The sequence below is a fragment of the Ursus maritimus genome, unplaced genomic scaffold (assembly GCF_017311325.1).
Source record: "Ursus maritimus isolate PB19 unplaced genomic scaffold, ASM1731132v1 scaffold_6, whole genome shotgun sequence".
NCBI classification, from domain to species: Eukaryota; Metazoa; Chordata; class Mammalia; order Carnivora; family Ursidae; genus Ursus; species Ursus maritimus.
In genome coordinates, this window is record NW_024426774.1 from 56,081,189 (window position 1) to 56,099,876 (window position 18,688).

An 18,688-nucleotide genomic window follows, 5' to 3' on the forward strand; every position below is an offset into this window, starting at 1 on the left:
TTGGGAATAAGAGAAGAATGTCCACTGTTTAACATCATACTGCATGTACTTGTCACTGAAGAAAAAAAAAAGAACAAAATATAAGAAGAATAAGGATTGGAAAGGGAGAGAATTCTATCATTGTTCTCAAATGATGTTGTAGGTAAAAAATTCAAAATGAGCCACCAATAAAATTTTCCAGCTTTACTGACATATAATCGACAACCAATACATTTTTAATGAATATGAATTTAGCAAAAGTTTCCAGATACCAACTCAATACACAAAAATTATATTTCTACATAGCACCACCATTTAATAAATGTTATCTCTGTGTATATACATACATATATACCACATACCTATTTTTAAAACCAGGAAATATCTAGGTATTAATCTAACACCAAAACTTTTAAGAAAAAACAGACTAGAAGATTTTATATTGTAAAGATATCTGTTGTTCCCAATTTGATCTATGGAATCAATGCAATCTCAATCAAATCTCCAATAGATTTTTTTTTAAGAGAGGGAGAGAGGGTGGGGGGAAAGGGCAGAGGGAGAGGGAGAGAGAGAATCTTAAGAAGGCTCCATGCCCAGCACAGAGCCTGATACGGCGCTTGATTTCACAACCCTGAGATCATGATCTGAGCCAAAATCAAGAGTCAGATGCTGAACTGAATAAGCCACCCAGGTGCCCCTCCAATAGATTTTTTAAATGTGGAACTTCAAAGTCATATTCTAAAAATTAATATGGAGATACAAAGAACCCAAAACAGCCAAGTCACTCTTAAGGAAGATGAATAAATTTAAGGGACTTGCCCTATGGATTTTAAGACATAAAGCATTAGTTCTTAAGATAGTATAGTATTGATGCTGGATAGAGAAATAGGTCAACTGGACAGAATTAAAGCTCAGAAGTAGACACTAGCATATATAGATAATAGATATGTGACAGAAGAGGTATCACAGATGGCAGGAAAGGATGGATTTTTCAATAAATGATATTTGATAAAAAAAAATACCCATATGGGAAAATATTAGATTGGCTCTTTATCCACACGATAATCAAAATAAACTTCTGGAAGAAATAAAGACCAAAAAGTCAGAGGCAAAGTTAAAGCCTTTGAAAGATAATATAGGAAAATATCTTCATTGCAACAAAATATGGAAGGATTTCTTAAACAAAAAACAAAAAATTAAACCGAGAGGGAAAGGTTGAAATATAAACTACACCAAAATTAGAACTGCTGGGGGTGCCTGGGTGGCTCAGTTGGTTAAGTGTACAACTTTTGATTTCAACTCAGGTCATGATCTCGGGGTTGTGGAATTGAGCCCTGTGTGGAGCTCTGCCCTGGGTGTGGGTTGCTTAGGATTCTCTCTCTCCCTCTCTCCCTCTCTCCTCTACCCCTCCCCCGACCTCTCTCCCTAAAAGAAAAAAAAAAAAAAAGAAAAGAAAAAACCATTAAGAACTTCTGATCATCAAAAAATATCATAAAGAGAATGCAAAGATAAGACACAAATTACAAGATATTTAAGATCTGTATCTAGAATATATAAGAGCGGCTACAAATCAGTAAGAAAATAACAAAATATTCAGAAGATAAATGAGCAAGAGCCTTGACCAAATATTTCACAGAAGGAGAAACTTAAATGCCCTATAAACTCATGAAAGCATGTTCAACCTAATCATTTATCAAGAATATGCAGTGTGATACCATTTCATGCCCATCAGGCTGACAAAAATTTAAAAATAGACAATACCATATGTTGATGAGCATTTGTATTAATGGGAACTCAGCTGTGCTGGTGGGAGTATTAATGAGCACAAAAAACTTTGAAAAATAGTTTGGCACTACCTCATAAAGATGAATAGAAGCATACTTTACAACCCAGGAATTCCAGTTCTAGTTTATATACCCCAGTAACTCTTCCTCGTGTTCATCAGGATATATACAGGAGAACATTCATGGAAGCATTGTTAATAATAGCACTCATATTAAGTAAAGGTTCTCTAGAGAAACACAACCAACAAGGTGTGGAGGGAGAGAGAGAGAGAGAGAGAGAGAGAGAGAGAGAGAGAGAAGAAAGAGATTTAAGAAATTGGCTCAGGGGGCGCCTGGGTGGCACAGCGGTTAAGCGTCTGCCTTCGGCTCAGGGCGTGATCCCGGCGTTATGGCATCGAGCCCCACATCAGGCTCCTCCACTATGAGCCTGCTTCTTCCTCTCCCACTCCCCCTGCTTGTGTTCCCTCTCTCGCTGGCTGTCTCTATCTCTGTCGAATAAATAAATAAAATCTTTAAAAAAAAAAAAAAAGAAAAAAAAAAAAAGAAATTGGCTCAGGCCATTGTGGAGGCGTGGCGAGTCCAAAATCTGTTGGGGGAGGCGGCCAGCAGGCTGGAGTCTCAGGAAGGAATCACAGTGCAAGTCCAAAGTCAGTCTGCTGGCGAACCAGAAAGAATAAATGTTGCAGATGAAGTGGGAAGACAATCTGCTGACAGAATTCCCTCTTGCTCAAGGGAGGTCAGCCTTTTGTTTTATTCAGGTTTTCAACTGACTGAATCAGATCTGGAGGGTACTCTGCTTCACTCAAAGTCCACCCATTTAAATTTAAATCTCATCTGAAAACACCCACACAGAAACATACAAATCTAGGCACCGTGGCTCAGCCAAGTTAAAATTAACCATTACAGCCCAAAATTAGAAAAAAAAAAAAATCTAAGTGTCCATCAGGGATAGACTGGATAAATAAATTGTTGTTTATACATATAATAAATATGAAATTACCATTGTGGTAAGCACAATTCTAGATTGCCCGCCCTTCCCCCCGTGATCTCTGTGCCTGCTGGTATGCCCTGTATAATCTCTGTCTAAATGCAGGTAGAACCTACGACTTGTTTCTAACAAATAGAATTGACAAAAGTCATGGGATGTTACTCTGTTTATTAGGTTATGTTATAGGCAAAGGTGATGGGATATTACCCCCCAATGGTTTTGTATGTGTGTGTGTCTCTCCATATATCTATGTATGTATATGTAGTTGTACACACACACACACACACACACACACACACACACACACACCTATGTCTATGTATATATATTTAAGCAGACTCTTCTCTCCTGCTGGTGTTGAAGAAGCAAGCTGCCATGAGTTTTAAAGCTTCAAGAAAATGAATTCTGCCAATAACCCCAATATGCTTGGAAGCAGATCCCTCCCCCAGTTAAGCCTCCAGAGGAGAATGCAGCCTGGTTGACATCTGGACAATAGCCTTGTGAGACCCTGAGCAGAGGAATTAAGTCACACCTGGACTGTTGACCCTGTGGAAACTGTGAAATAGTAAATGTGTGGTGTTTTAAGCCGCTATATTTGTAGTAATTTGTTAACAACATATAAAACTATTGCAACTATACAGAAATAAAAATCAATAAACTAAGCTATATGTATCAATATAGATGAATCTTCTAAGGTTGAACAAGAGAAATAAGTCATAGAGAATACAGACAGTAGATTCCATTTGCATTATGTTTGAAAGCAGATAAACCCAACCAATATGTAATTGAGGGAGGCATACATAAAGAGGGAAATTATAGAGAAAAACAAAGGAAGAAAATCCTAAAAGATGGGACAGTAGGTTACTTCTGCAAGAGAGTGCAGGACCCACATGGAGCTCTAAGATATTAACAGCTTTCTATTTCATAACCAGAGCTCATAATATTAAAAATAATTTATAGAATGAACAAAGTACATTCCTATATTTATGGTTAGCCCCCCGGCCTCCAGCTCAATCCCTGCTCCTTATGGTGGAGTGATTTGAGGTGAGACAGACCTAAATTCAAATCTTAATTCTATCATTTCTTTTGCTATATGATCTTAATTTAGAGCTATAAAATCAATATCCAGGCTCCAGACTTTCCAGATGAAAGGGCTATAATAAAATAACAGTTGAAAAATCGTTACCTGTTAATGAAAAAAGAAATACAGAATTAACAATTTTGAGTTCTAACATAAACATAAATACTGTGGATATATTTTTAATTAAAAAATTATAGTTATCAACCAATATTGTAGAGAGACTGGTACTCTTAAGCTGGTGACATTGCAAATATATATACAGTCTGTCAGGGGAGTAGGTTTAGCCCTATTGAAAATGTGAAATGAAATATTGAAGTACTGCCATTCTTTGACTCAGGATTTCTACTTTGAGAAATTTAAGGTTTTTAAAGTAAATAATCTTAAAAAGTGAGAACCAAGCCAATGTGTACAATAGTGTTTAAGGCAGAAAGACTTAACTAAAATAGAACTTGAAACAATTCAATTTCTTTATTTTTTTAAATTACCAAAGTAGAGCACATTGACAATAAAAGTAATGTGATAAATATATGCCTTGCGGAATGCCTGGGTGGCTCTGTCAGTTGGGCTTCTGCCTTTGGCTCAGGTCATGGCCCCACAATCCTGGGATCAAGCCCCACATTGGGCTCCCTACTCAGCGTGGAGCTTGCTTCTCCCTCTCCCTCTGCTCCTCCCCTCTGCTTGTGCTCTCTCCTGTTCTCTCTCTCTCAAATAAATAAATACAATCTTTAAAAAATACATTATAAAAATATACATACCTTGTGTTGGTCTATGGATATATTAAACAACATCAAATGAACAACCAGAACTAAACATGCATTCACGTGCTGTCTATATGATTAAAAATACCTGCAGAAGCACTGAAAATATCAGAGATAGTTAAAACAATATAAATAATTATGTTAGGCTTATGGGAATGTTCAATGAAGTGATTATGGTTTTTAAAATAAATGGGTACATATTTAACCGGAGGCATATATTTAATGATGGAATTTCAGGAAGTGTTATGGACAGATGGTGAAACTATTTGTGCAGGATGTGGGGGTGGGTAGGGGAAAGGGGAACCTAAAATCTCACCACATGGGAAGTTTCTATAATCAGAGGGTTTTCTCTGGGTTGTTTAGGCTGTGGAGCCAAAGGGGAGAATCATACAGAAGATTTCTCAAAGGGGAAAAATACTGGAAGAATTATACTTAGACAAATGTGATTGTAAATTAATATCTCTTTAGGATATAAGCTGCTTTCTTTTAGTTTGTGTCTCTCTCTCTTTTTTTTTTTTCCTAAAGCAATTACAACTTAATGATTTACTTCAATATATGAGAGAGACTTCTGGGGTGAGCCTGAATCCTGTGGGCCTGGGTCTGACGAATTTCTTTCAACACTGAAAGAAGTCTGTAAAGTGTCACAATGAAAGAATATAGTCATTCACAGAATGGTATCCAGTTGCTTTGATGGCAGCAACTTTAAGGTTGTTTTGTTCTGAGTCTTAGTAATTTTAGTAAATTGAGTGTTTTAGCAAATTAAAACCAAAAAGAAAAAAAAAAAAAGAAGAAGAAGCGCCATTCCCAGACACAGCCCAGCATAGAAGGTGGCCCAGGAGCAAGAAGGGAAGTTCTCCATGGCTATTACAGCTTTCAGGTTAGAGCACTGATTAGAAAGGAGGAAGAACCCTCCTTTATCTTTATTTATTTATTTTTAAGTAGGCTCCACACCCAACATGGAGCCCAACACCTGGCTTGATCTCAAGACTCTGAGATAAGATCTGAGCTGAAATCAAGAGTCGGATATAACCAACTGAACCACCCAGGTGCCCCAGAAGCCTCCTTAATCTTAATCAATAAAGGGTAGGTGTTCTGCCTAGAGAGAAAGTGAATGCAGATGAAAGTGTTAAGCATCCAAGAGCACTATTAACTTCAACAGATCACTTCTCTGTCTCTGTTTCTCCAGTTATAGAATAAAACAAAAAATAACTTCTTTTCTCTCCACCATCTCTCTGTAGCCCTGCCATTCATCCAGCTGGAGCATATTATGACCATAGATTAGAAAAATCAATGATTTTTTTCAGAACATGATACACAGTTCTCCCTGCCATCAAGTGGCTTATTACACTTCAATCGAGACTACCTCTGTTTTTTGCATTGTTACCTGATTTCTACCCACGTATTTTTTTAGAGAGAGGTTTTTAAATCACAAAGAGTGATGAGCAGTGAGTGAATTTTTAACTGAATCTTCCATGATATTAAAATTGTAAGAAATATAAAAAGATCACATAGACAGTTTTTACCTTGAAGCAGCTCGTGACTTAAAGAAAAAAAAAAAAGCTTTTAGTATCACAAGGGCTAAGATGTAATCTCCCTAATAAGATCAGTTGATAACAAGTTGCTCAACTGTGTACATGACCTTTCAAACAGAACTCCCTCTTAATGCCGTGAGCTGTCATGCAAGTATTCCTAACTTGGGATTATATTTCATATACATTATTTGAGAAGTCTACGTAATACCAACAAAATAATTTTCTAAAACTCCAATTCTCTTGTTTCCAGGTGTATCTTGATATATTAAGGAAAAAAACAGCTGCACGATCAGCAGGTTGCTTTAAAATCTAAAGTTTAGATAATGTCATCAACTATTCAAAGAAATTAGTAAGTCTTTCCAGCAGCTGTTCTTCTATTTCCCCTGGCAGCATCGGGTGGCAAGGACAAGTAAACAAATCCACTTAGCGTTAGGTGTGACTCTGAAAGAACACTGACGACCTTACTAAAGTAGTTGGGTCTGATGTTCTGAGGAATGATCAAATAGGGGAGCCATGTAACAGGCTGCACATACCTTCTCCCATCAAGCTTCATTTAGTATACAGCTTGAAATTTTGTTGGGATAACAGCTTGCAGGAAGGGAGAACAGCTTAGGAGAAAAAGTAGGGGAGTTGAACAGCTCAAGATGCAAATTCTAGGCTCTCTCAATGTCAAACCCCGTGAGGACTCATCTGTAACATGAAAGCTAGAAACAATACCAATTCCATAGGGTTATTTGGAGATTAAAAGAATGTAAGCAACCTATTTGGCATAAAAATAAAAGCTCAAGAAATGTTAGTTCCCTTGCCCCATTCACTTGGGTCACCCTGGCCTTTCTTATTAAATTTTCAGTTTATTTTCAATTATAGCATTCTTAGATTCTTTTGAGTCCAGTTAATGAGATACAATTGATAACATTGTGTTCTGTGCTGTTAACGCAAGGACTGAGTATAGTTTCCCTGGTGTTGCTTAGTAATTATCCAGACATTCCACAGGGTCATGGTCCGTGGCATAGTGCAGAGCTTACAATAAACAATAGATCAACATTTTTATGTCATCTTGTACGGGTCTTTTTTGTTAGCTACCACTGCTCTGGAATTTTGTGTTGATAATCTAAAGATAATATCATTAGAATTTTGTAGATAAAAGCCTCATCACAATAAGGCTGCGTAAAGTAAATTAAGCAAAACCAGACTTTTAGTGCAAACTACGTCATTAGTGAGAACATTTGAGTCAGATAGGTCACCATAGACTCTGATGTGACCAGACCATAATGGTCCTTTGGACCTGTTCCATAATGGAGTAGGAAGGCCAGACCTGTTTAACAAAATACTTGATCCTCCCTATAACACTCAGTGGGCATCACCTATGTTACAAGTCACTTTGAGGACCGCTAAAATGACAAACTGGAATACAGACACTGAAATAAAAACTTTTCTCCCTGTTTCCCTCCCTTCCCTCCTTATTTCTTATTCCTCTTCCCTTTTTTTATTTCTTTTCATTTTATCTTTTTACAGGCTACTGACAAAAACACATTACACATATGTTGCATGCATGTTACACACATGTTACAAGATGAACTATTAGGGATTGAGGAGACTAATATCACCACATGTGCAATCAAGACATTTCCTCTAGGTTTAGCCAAGAGTTAGAGATCACGATGGAGACAAACTCAAGCACACATTATCACAATCTCTAAAAATGCCTGAAATGTGTTGAAAAATTTGTCTACAGTTATTCTATATTATTCAGCTTGATTTCTTATGTTAAAACTAATAATTTTTTTATTAACCACCAGATGTGTGATCCAGTTCTAATAATATCATTTATTCATCTTTCTGTTTGTCTAAACTTTCCTCTGTATACAGGCATAGAGAGATGTCTGAAATAATATTCACCTAGGGTTAGTAATGATTTTCTACTTATCTAGCTTCTGGTTAAAAGTGAGAAATAGGGAATGAAAAGTTATACTGTTAAGCCCTTAAATATTAAGAAAAAAAAGTGTAAATATTATAATTACCCAGGTGAGCCAACAAAATTTATTTTTTTATGATAATTTTTTGTTATGTTATGTTAGTTGCCATACAGTATATCCTTAGTTTTTGATGTAATGTTCCATGATTCATTATTGGCATATAACACCCAGTGCACCATGCAATATGTGCCCTCCTTAATACCCATCACTGGCCTATCCCAGTCCCCCCCACCCCCCGCCCTGAAGTCCTTGGTTTGTTTCCCAGAGTCCATAGTCTCTCATGGTTCATTCCCCCTTCTGTTTAGCCCCCCTTCATTCTTCCCTTCCTTCTCCTACCAATCTTCCTGCTATTTCTTATGTTCCATGAATGAGTGAAACCATATGATAAATCTTTCTCTGCTTTACTTATTTCACTTAGCATAATCTCCTCCAGTCCCATCCATGTCGCTGCAAATGTTGGGTAATAGTTCTTTCTGATGAGCCAACAAAATTTAAGGTGCAATGTATCAAAGCCAAAAATCACTCAAAGCAGGCAAACAAAATAAATAAACATTAAGTATAGTGAAATATAAAAACCCTTGATTCTCTAACGGTCATTTCCTGCCCAACTGAAGAATTAAATAGAATGTTTAGTTATAACTTGGTTATCAGAGATTCTGGGGAGAAAACCAACCTGTGGGGGTGGTGGGGAGAAAGAAAGGGTCCTAGGGGACAGAGACTGCCTCTCTAGTCCTTGATGGCACTACAAAAGGTGTCCCTATCAGTGCTTTGTCTCAGTGATTTTGAAGGATCAACTTACAGTCTTGACCTTTGGCCAGAAAATACCAATTTTCTTCCCTGTGGACAGACAGTATCCAGAAATCTCTGATTTCCTAGACTGAGGTCTTGAACTTATAGAAATTGTGGTTCAAAGAAAAGCATCACCTGCTGAAAGAGTCACTCCAAAGAGCTACCAGTCACCAAATAGGAAGTACTGTTTGTTACACATTTATATTACCTCTGCAAACAGAGAATAACCCTATCTTCCCATACAGAATATACTCCGTGGCTTAAAAACAAACTAGATGATACATGACAGCAGGTAAATTCACTTAGATAGCAAATTCACTAACTTAAGGTATCTATTTACAAATTGGTTGTGAAGCCCAATCATTTATTAAAGAAAGATTTATGCCTTGATTCCTTGAAGTGGTCATACAGTGAACTGGAGATGCATGTGAATCAAATGAAAACACCAATGACTTCAATCTAGGCAGGCCTATCGTTCTTTTAAACACAAACGAAATTTAGAGTGTTGGTGGGAATGGGGAGAAATTCAAACTTTCATACATTTCTAATGGAAATATGAATTGTTAAAATCACTTTGGACATCTGTTTGGCAGTATCTCCTAAAGTTAAACATACACAGACCCTATGACCCAGCCATTCTATTCCTAGGTATATACTTAATAGAAATGAATATATATGTGCAGCAAAAGACAGACATGAAAATGTTTGTAGCAGCACTTTTTTGTAATACCCTCAAAATGTAAACGACCCAAATGCCAATGAACAGTAGAATGGATACATTATAGTATTGTATGATGGAAGACTGTGTAGAAATGAGAATGAACAAGCTACATCTGTATACAACAATGTGAATGAATCTCACAAACATAATGTTGATCAGCCAGACATAATGTAGGCCATTTGATAAATTATAAAAACAGGCAGAATGAAACTATGATGTTAGAAGTCAGGAGAGTGGTTAACCTCAGGGTTAAAATTAGGAAAGGAGCATGAGGGGGTTCCCAGAGGCTGGTGCTGCTTTATTTCTTGCTCTGGGGGCTGGTTAGATACATAAGTTCAGTTCGTGAAAATTCACTGAGCTGCACACTTATAATGTATGTCCCTTTCTATCTGTTATACTTCAATAAGTTAAAAAATTAAAACGTATAAACGTTTATTCTTTATGACAGGTTTAAATTGCTTTCACTTATTACTGTGCTTATGGCAATGACCATGATAAGTATTTGATGTTCAAGGCAACATCTGATTTTTTTTTAAGATTTTATTTCTTTGACAGAGAGAGACTCACTGAGAGAGGGAACAGAAGCAGGGGGAGTGGGAGAGGGAGAAGCAAGCTCCCCACTGAGCAGGGACTCTATCCCAGGACCCTGGGATCATGACCTGAGCCGAAGGCAGATGCTTAATGACTGAACCACCCAGGCGCCCCACAACATCTGATACAGATTAAAAATTCAAATACATATATGCTTGAAAAATAACCATTTATTTTAAAAGTCACATGATAAAACAAATAGACAAAACTAAATTGCTTTCTCGTTTGTCATAAGCATTCTCGCCTTTCTCATTTCTCACTTCTGGATTGAGCTGATCTCAAGTGAATTTATGTGTGTGGGGAAGGAGGTGGTGGTAATCTCAAGAACAATCAAGTGTCAATAGTAGCCATAATAATAATAATATCAATAATAACAATAGAACCTGAGTAATAGAAACACCATTTACTGAACATTTTGTCGTAAGATCATAGATACACCAAGTATTACAAATGAAACAATGTGGGTAATACAATCATCTCTGTGAGTTGGGCTGAAAAGTGGTTTTCATCTGAAATACTAAGGTTCACAGAGCTTTCAAACTCAAAGGCCAGGCAGGGAATGCAAATGAATAAGGTAGGTCTGAGGAAATACAATGGGGCCTGGTGGTGGGGTCTGGAAAAATTATAGAGCCCCTAATCCCTAATTGAGAACCAGAGTAGGTTCAGACCAGACACATCAGGAACTAGGTAGAAGTTCCAACTATTAGGCCCCACCCCAGAACTACTGAGTCAGAAACTCTGGGGATGGAGCCCAGTAACTTGAGTTTTCACAAGCTTGAGTCTGAGCCACATTCATGTATGAGAACCACTGATCTAGATGTATTCTCTCTCTCTCTTTTTTTTAAACATGTGGGTTTAAAAAAAAAAATCTTCTGGCCAGATTTGGCCAGAGGCTACCAATTTATAGCTCCTAGTTAGAATCAAATGAATTTGTGTGACTATGTCTGTATTTCCTTTTTCAAAGATAAAGAAAGATAGTATATTGAACCTAAGTTTTATCTTCCCCAGGATTCAGACCTATCTGGGCATGCCTGGAGTCCAGTTGGGTTAGGCCTTCTGGAATTCTACTTATAAGACAAGTCAAGTTGCCTCCAGGAACTAATCCCAGTGGAAGAAAGAACCAAGGTACAGAGGTTGCATGAAGGGCAACAGATGGGGTTGAACATGTCTGAGTACATCATGGCATCTGTCACTCAGATTGTTTGCAGTCCAGCCTGATGGACTTATTCATTCTTTCAACAAATAGCCGTTGAGCATCTACCTAATCTGTCCCTGAGCCCTGTGACTCCATGGTGGCTGTAATAAAAGATCTAGTAAAGGCTAAAGGAGCTGTTTTTTGCTCATCCTCTTAGGACATGAGGAGTGCAACTTGTCCATGGCATGAATACTGGTGCGGGGGGCATTAGTGTTGGCACCTTTGGCATCCTCTGATGCGCTGGAAGTTAGACTTTGGGCCTTGGAGGCCTCCTTGTACCGTCAGCAGCTGCCAGCAATGGAGGCAGTACCCGTGGTGGGCAGTGATGACACGGGTTGAAGGACTGGCAGCAGCTAGATGCTTGTATTAGGGAAGGAGAGTTGTGAACACCATTTGGCAGCTGAGAGAACTGTTCTTGGAGCGTACATACAACGTCCCTGGGCATCCTGATCTAGTGGGTATAGAGGATGAATCCCCCCCCACCCCACCCCTGGAGAGGTAGGGAAATGGGATTTTGTAGTTATGGCCGTTGCTATGTGTAACATAAGTTGCACATAGGAAAACATTGAGTCCTTAAGGGAATCTATGACTTTTTGTTTTTCTGTCTTGGCAACATTTAAAGAAACTACATGTTGCTTCTTGTGATAAAGTTAAGGTAATGTGTCTGCAGTGAACACTGTAGACACAAATATCAGATTTCGAACATTTGGTTTCCTTTTTAAAAATAAAAAGCAGGAAGATTATTATAGGCTTTGGGACGTGAGGTTTAAAAAATCACATCACACATTCCTAATTTTTTCCCCCTCTCTCAAAACATCCCTATAAAATGAAACAACATTGCTGATGAGCTGTTCTTTGGCACCAGTGGACAGCTTATTGCAAAGGAAAAAGGATCTTGGAAACAGCCACTCCTTTCCTGCCAGAATTTTGAGAGATTGATGCCCTTTTCTTTCATTTCTGCAATGACTATAGGTTGCAGACTTTCAGTTACGTTCTGAAATCCCAAACTGAAGTCTATTAAAAACATATTTGTTATTCTATACACACACACCCACACACGCACACCCCACAAATGTTTGGGAGTTTGGAGACCACAAGTGTCTGTAAGACCTAAGGAATTTCCCCTGAGTAACCAGAATTTTCCAAGAAAAGTCACGCAGTGGCTGCACTGCATTCAACTTGGTGATTTATGATATACCTAATGAGCAAGGCGTGTGGTATGTCGGTATTCCAACTAGATAGCAATACCCTGCAGATTTTTAATTTTCTAGTAGAGCCATAGTATTTTTTCTTGATTGCTATTTATTTGAAACCAACTTGTTAAGCCCAAGCAAACTAAAAGAGTCACTTTATTCTTGATACTTCAGTTCTAGTCAACCCAGAGTATCCACAGTAGAATGTTAGGGTGTGGGGGCAGAGATAAGGAGATGTGATCCCTGACCAGGCATGTCGTCCCGGATGAGTCAGTTCTCACAATGGGCCTCAGTTTAACTATTGGTCAGATTGGAGGCAGGCAAATTGGACAGAGTTCTGTGATTAGCACCGAGTTCTGTGGGTAGAGTGCCACATTCCTTAACCTCTAGATTGAGAGAACTCTCCCTGCAGAATTCTAATGATGGATCAACTATTTGAAAGACAATTTTGCCTTGAGAAGACTCTCAGAGGCTATTGATGTTATAGATGTCTTCTTTATAGAGAGCTGGGGTAATTTTCTGTGTGCCTTTGGGTATAAGCGACTGGTATTGTTGCCAATCAAAGGTTTGTTTCTACATTAACTTTACAGAATTTAGTTTCCTGGAATACAAATTGCTAACAGGAATATGAAACATTTATTCAATTCTGTTTTCATAATGTTTCTTTCCTTTATCCTCCTCCTTCCGACTCATATGGCCTCTTCCCTTCCCTTTTTACGTGAGTTTATACATGGGTTATCAGATTAATCCCAAATACAGCCCTTCTCACCCTACTTTCCTGCTCAAAAACCTGAATAGCTCTCTGTTTGCGACAATATAAAATATGAACTCCTCATGACATACAAAGCCCTTTGCGTACCATCTGACTCAACCTAGCTTCCCATCCTTGTGGCCCATTACTCCCTTTACTGCAGACTTTGAAGCTTCCTGCTCTTTATTTCCATGGCCACAGGTGCTCTGGTCCTACCCTTTTGCCCCGCTGGTTCTTGCTTCCTGTTTCCACCTGTTCCAATTCTACCTACACTTAACATTTATGGCCAAGATTCTGCTCCCAGCTTTTCTTGGTCTCTCTCAACTGCAGGCAACTGCTTTTTTTTTTTTTTCTGAACTCCTGTGACAACTTATCTGCGTCTCTTTCATAACAGTTATCACTTTGTACTCTATATTATAGATATGTATGTTCATATCTTATCTTCCTCACCAGATAATCAGTTTCATGAAGTCAGAGAATATCTGTTCCATTATTTATACCCCTCAAGGTACCTGGCACATAGTAGTTTTTCCACAAAGGTTTGTTCAATGAATAAATAAAATCAGAGGTATCATAGAAATTTGAACTTATCCAAACTCCTTCAGCCCAATTAGAACCACTCATGGGGTTTTTAAATAGTGAAACTTCTTCACTTATTTATTATCTCTCTATCTATCTCTATCTCTATGTCGTAATTTCTCAGCTTATCTGGTTTCAAGTGAGAAAAATTAAGAAAAAAAGGAAAATGAGAAAACTACAATAACTACAATAACTTAAACTACAAGTGTAGCAAGTAACTAACATCCAGTTCCCTTGCTTCAAGCATTGTGCTATAGTCAGCTTTCAGAGGTGGTTTAGGTGGTTTAGGTCCACATGAATTTGTGTACTGTGATGTTCAAATGTTTGATAAAGCTGACGCAACTCTATGAGAAAGATCAACACTAACTGCAGATGGTACATACCAGCTTTAGTTCAGTGAGGTGAAAAATTCACTTGAAACACTGCTACATGTGGGCCATTGGGAAAAGTCATGGTCTTGGATTTTTTGGGGGAGGGGGCAAAGAGTAGCCACTCAATGGAAAATCTGACCCTAAGTGGGGGCAGTCAGATGACTGGTCACAAGACAATGCTCATAATATATACATCTATATACTAAAGTGGTTGTGTGTTTATATAAATATACGTGTCTATAAAATATATAATGTAACATTATATATTAAGCAATCACATAATTAAATATAATGTATATTACATATAAATATATATACACAAACACACACCACTATATTTGTTTCTATACTTTGGGTGATGTTTGCCAATTTTTAGACAAATTCTGTATCTTGAAATTAATCTTAAGACTTCCACATCGCCTACTTGAAATGTATCTATTTGAATGTCAAAATAATTACAAATATCAACAAATCTTAAAAAGTTAAAGGAAAGAAAAGCAATAATTGGAAATGTCCATCCATTGATGAATGTTAAAATATGGTATACTTATACAAAGGAATACTACTCAGTCATAAAAAAAGACTGATACATGCTACAACATGAATGAACCTTGAAAACTTTGTTTAGTGAAAGAAGCCAGACACCAAAGCCACCTATTGTACATTTCCATTTGTATGAAATTTCCAGAACAAGCAAATCCACGGAGGCAGAAGGTAGGTTATTGGCTGCCAGCGACTGGAGGAAGGGGAAATAAGAGTGACTGCTGATGGATAGAGGGTTTCTTTTGGAGGTGATGAAAATGTTTGGGAGTAGAGAGTGGTAATGGTTACCCAACTTTATGAATATAATAAAAGCCACTAAACTGTACATTTAAAAAAGGGATGAATATTATGGTATGTAAATTATATCCCAATTTTTAAAAATACCAATTGAAGATTGCGTAAGAAAGAGGTTTTCCAGAGGTCTGTGTAGCCAGCACTGAAGAGTATAGAGATGGTAGTCATTGAGAGGTACAGTCTTCAACACATGTGCTCTCAGTGGTCACTGGGTTTTATGGTAACTGAGCAAGAGATCTGCTAAATGCTTCTTCCCTCCTTGTCTGGGCTGAATATGAAAGCACCCAGCTGCTACCTTGCAGTGAAATAAAACCTTTTATTTGTATATTGGCTTGTAATTGTTCAAGCACACTTACCCTCATTAAATCATTTAATTCTCATGTTTTATTTTTAAACATATTTACACCTATTTATAATTGTTCATCCATCATGAAAACAAGAACATTCCTTCTCTTCTAAATGCTATGGATCTCTCTGCCAACTCTGTTTGCTTCACCTTCCTCTTTCTAATATATTTACCCATATGTGTCCAATTCTTCTTTTTACATATCCATAGTTCCTCATGTTTCTGCTTTCTGAGTCTTTATTTTCAAGATGGTGATTTGTTCTTCATCTTTCTCCTTCCTCTAAATAAGACCCATATGGTTTTTCTCTAAAACTATAATTTACCCCTTCCTTTCCCCTAATCTTGGCTAAGTGACTCCAAAAATATTTAGTTATAGCCCATGTAATGGGAGTTGCTGCCCCTATTCAGAACATTTTTATTATAGAACCACTATTTGTTAAAACATTTTGTAAGTTATTTCTGTTTTATATTATACTTAATATAAACTGTATTTATTATATTTATTCTTTTATTTCCTGTAGGCCCTGAAAGATTATTTTAATACTCAGACTTTCTTATTTATTCTTTTATAAATGTACATGTCCTTTAAGAAGTCTTTGATACTTTTACCACACTTTTTAGGTCCTCAACTCCTACATTCCACTGATGATCCTTCATCATATCTTCTGGGAAGACATTCCACTTCTATATTTACAAATCACCTTTCTCTAGCAGGATTTGCTATTTCCTCTCAGTTGGGTAGAATTTGAAGCTCGGTCTCCAATTGTCGCATTGTCTTCCCTTTCAAAGTGTGAGCCCATTCTATACATCTTCAGTGCTATTGCATTCCTCCTTAGGTCCCACTTTTATTTTGTTAGCATCCATACCTGTTTATCTTGCTTATTTTTTGTATATTTCAAATGCTCTTTTGTGTGTGTGCTAAATGATGCCATTGTAGCTGCAAATTGCATAACAACAGCTTCTTTTCATATCTCCTCCCTCAGTTTCCTGAATTTGGCCCACACTTTCTTGTGACGTGATCTATACACCATAAAGACAAAAACGTGAAGCCTTAATTAGCTCCTTTCTTTCATCATTTTTACCTGGAGAGTGGGGATTCCGTTCATAGGCCCCTGTAACATCCTCACCTATTTCCGCAGTTTACCTGGCACTTCTCTGTGCTTCGTAGTCTTAAGGAAAAAATCATCACTGTCCATGAACAAGACTCTTCTTTAAACAGGGCAAGTGGTCTTCCTATGACCTTCCTTTGGTATCTTAACCCTTTTCTCTCTAGTCCCTTTTCTTTCACTTACCTATACCATTTGATTACATGTCTAAATTCGTCATTAGACAGCAAGATTGTTTGAAGACAAAAGCTAGACTGTATTCATTTTTGCTATCTCCCACATCCTAATGCAGCAGCAGTAACGGCACAGCTAAAAATGTTGTAGCAGCCATGCTCTGGGGCTGTGAGCTAAATGAGAAGTGAACTTGGACCTTCAAACCCCAGAGAGAGGGGAAGCAGAACTGTGAGCTGTTGCTTAATATGATTTGCTTGGGGGAGAAAGCCAAAGAGGAAATGAACGTCATGGGGATTCTGCCCCCTGAAAGCTCGGAGGACAAGAAGATGAAGCCCATTACCATGGCCCCACTTCAGGTCTCTGTCCTACCCATGGTCATCATAATGGGATGTGAGCTTTCTCCTCTGGACCTGTGTTCCTGAGTGGCCAGGAATGTTAGAACATTTCAGGTCTGTCTTAGGAAGAGGAGGAGAAGGAGGAGAAAGAAGATGTGTTCCTGGAGGAGGAGACCCCTGTCCAGCAAGTCAAGAGGCTGGTGCCCCAGAAGCAGACAACCATTGCTAAGAAAAAAAAGAAGTGGAGAAAGCAGAGAAGCAGTGAGATTCAGTCATGAAGACAACAGCCCTGCGAGAAAGGTCAAACCCACACTCAGACCTAGAAAGCCAGGATCCGAGAAATGAGGAGCCCGGAAGCCCTGCAGCCACAGTGATGGAGACAGGGTCTGTGAATGGACCTTCCTCAAGGGTGTGCTGCAGACCCAAGATGTCCCCCCACCTGGGCTGTGCTCCGTCTGGGTCTGACTGTGATGGAGGTGTTGGGGGGACAATACAAGGACCCCTCACCCTCAACTATCCACTTTTAGCAGGACCTGGAGAGAAGAGTCCTGGCCTCAGGGCCACAGTAAAAGTTCACTTTGTCAGGAAAAAAATAAAAGTTTTACAAAGTATCCCTCCCTTAGTACAATATATTAAACATTGTAAGGTCCTAGCAAAACATTTGTTTAATAGGATTTTTTTAAAAAAAATACTTTGTTTCTCTTAAGTTCATTAAGTTGCTACTTCTCTCTTCTTGCCATGCACCTGGAACATTTGTTTTACTTTCTTCTCTTCCGCTGATTTTTCTCACAGTATTTCTGCAAAACTGCATTACTGTGGATACCAGATTGCCTTTTAGGGGAAGAAAAATGTCTTGGGGGGCGCCCGGGTGGCTCAGTCGTTAAGCGTCTGCCTTCGGCTCAGGGCGTGATCCCAGGGTGCTGGGATCGAGCCCCACATTGGACTCCCTGCTCTGCTGGGATCCTGCTTCTTCCTCTCCCACTCCCCCTGCTTGTGTTCCCTCTCTCGCTGGCTGTCTCTCTCTTTGTCAAGTAAATAAATAAAATCTTTTTTTAAAAAATGTCTTGGATCTAGTTAGTGGTAATGGTTGCTCAGCAAAGTGAATGCACTCAATGCAATGAATTGTACATTTTTAAAAAGTTAATGGTTAGTGTATGTTATGTGGATTTTACCTCAATTATAAAATTATAAAAACAACAACTGCTTTACTTGAGTCTGTGATGCAAAGAACCTCCAGTTTGTAAAATCTCCATCTTGGCTTTTAAAATGCTGCTCACTCTTTTCTTTCATTGACGTGGCTATTTCATCTTTCTCCATTGATGATATATTGAAAACGGCAATATAAGGGTGATCCAAGCAACTGTCTGAAGGTTTTGTGAAACTCAGCAGTGAAACCATCAACAGTTGGTCACAATTTATTTTTTAACTATAATTACTACTAGTAAGTCATTCTGTTTCTGCTCCTTTAATGATACTCTCTTATTACTGCCCTTTCTCTCTCTTCTCTTTTCTCAGTGACTTTTCTTGCTCTTAAATCAGTTCCATAAAGAATATGCCTTACAGGGCACCTGGGTGGCTCAGTCGTTTGGGCGTCTGCCTTCA

The 18,688-nt window shown here is 38.2% G+C and overlaps 1 pseudogene; it reads left to right on the top strand.

Moving 5' to 3' along the window:
• The first annotated feature begins 16,906 nt into the window (after positions 1-16,906).
• Positions 16,907-17,479, top strand: LOC103671319 (annotated as a pseudogene).
• The last annotated feature ends 1,209 nt before the right edge of the window (positions 17,480-18,688 follow it).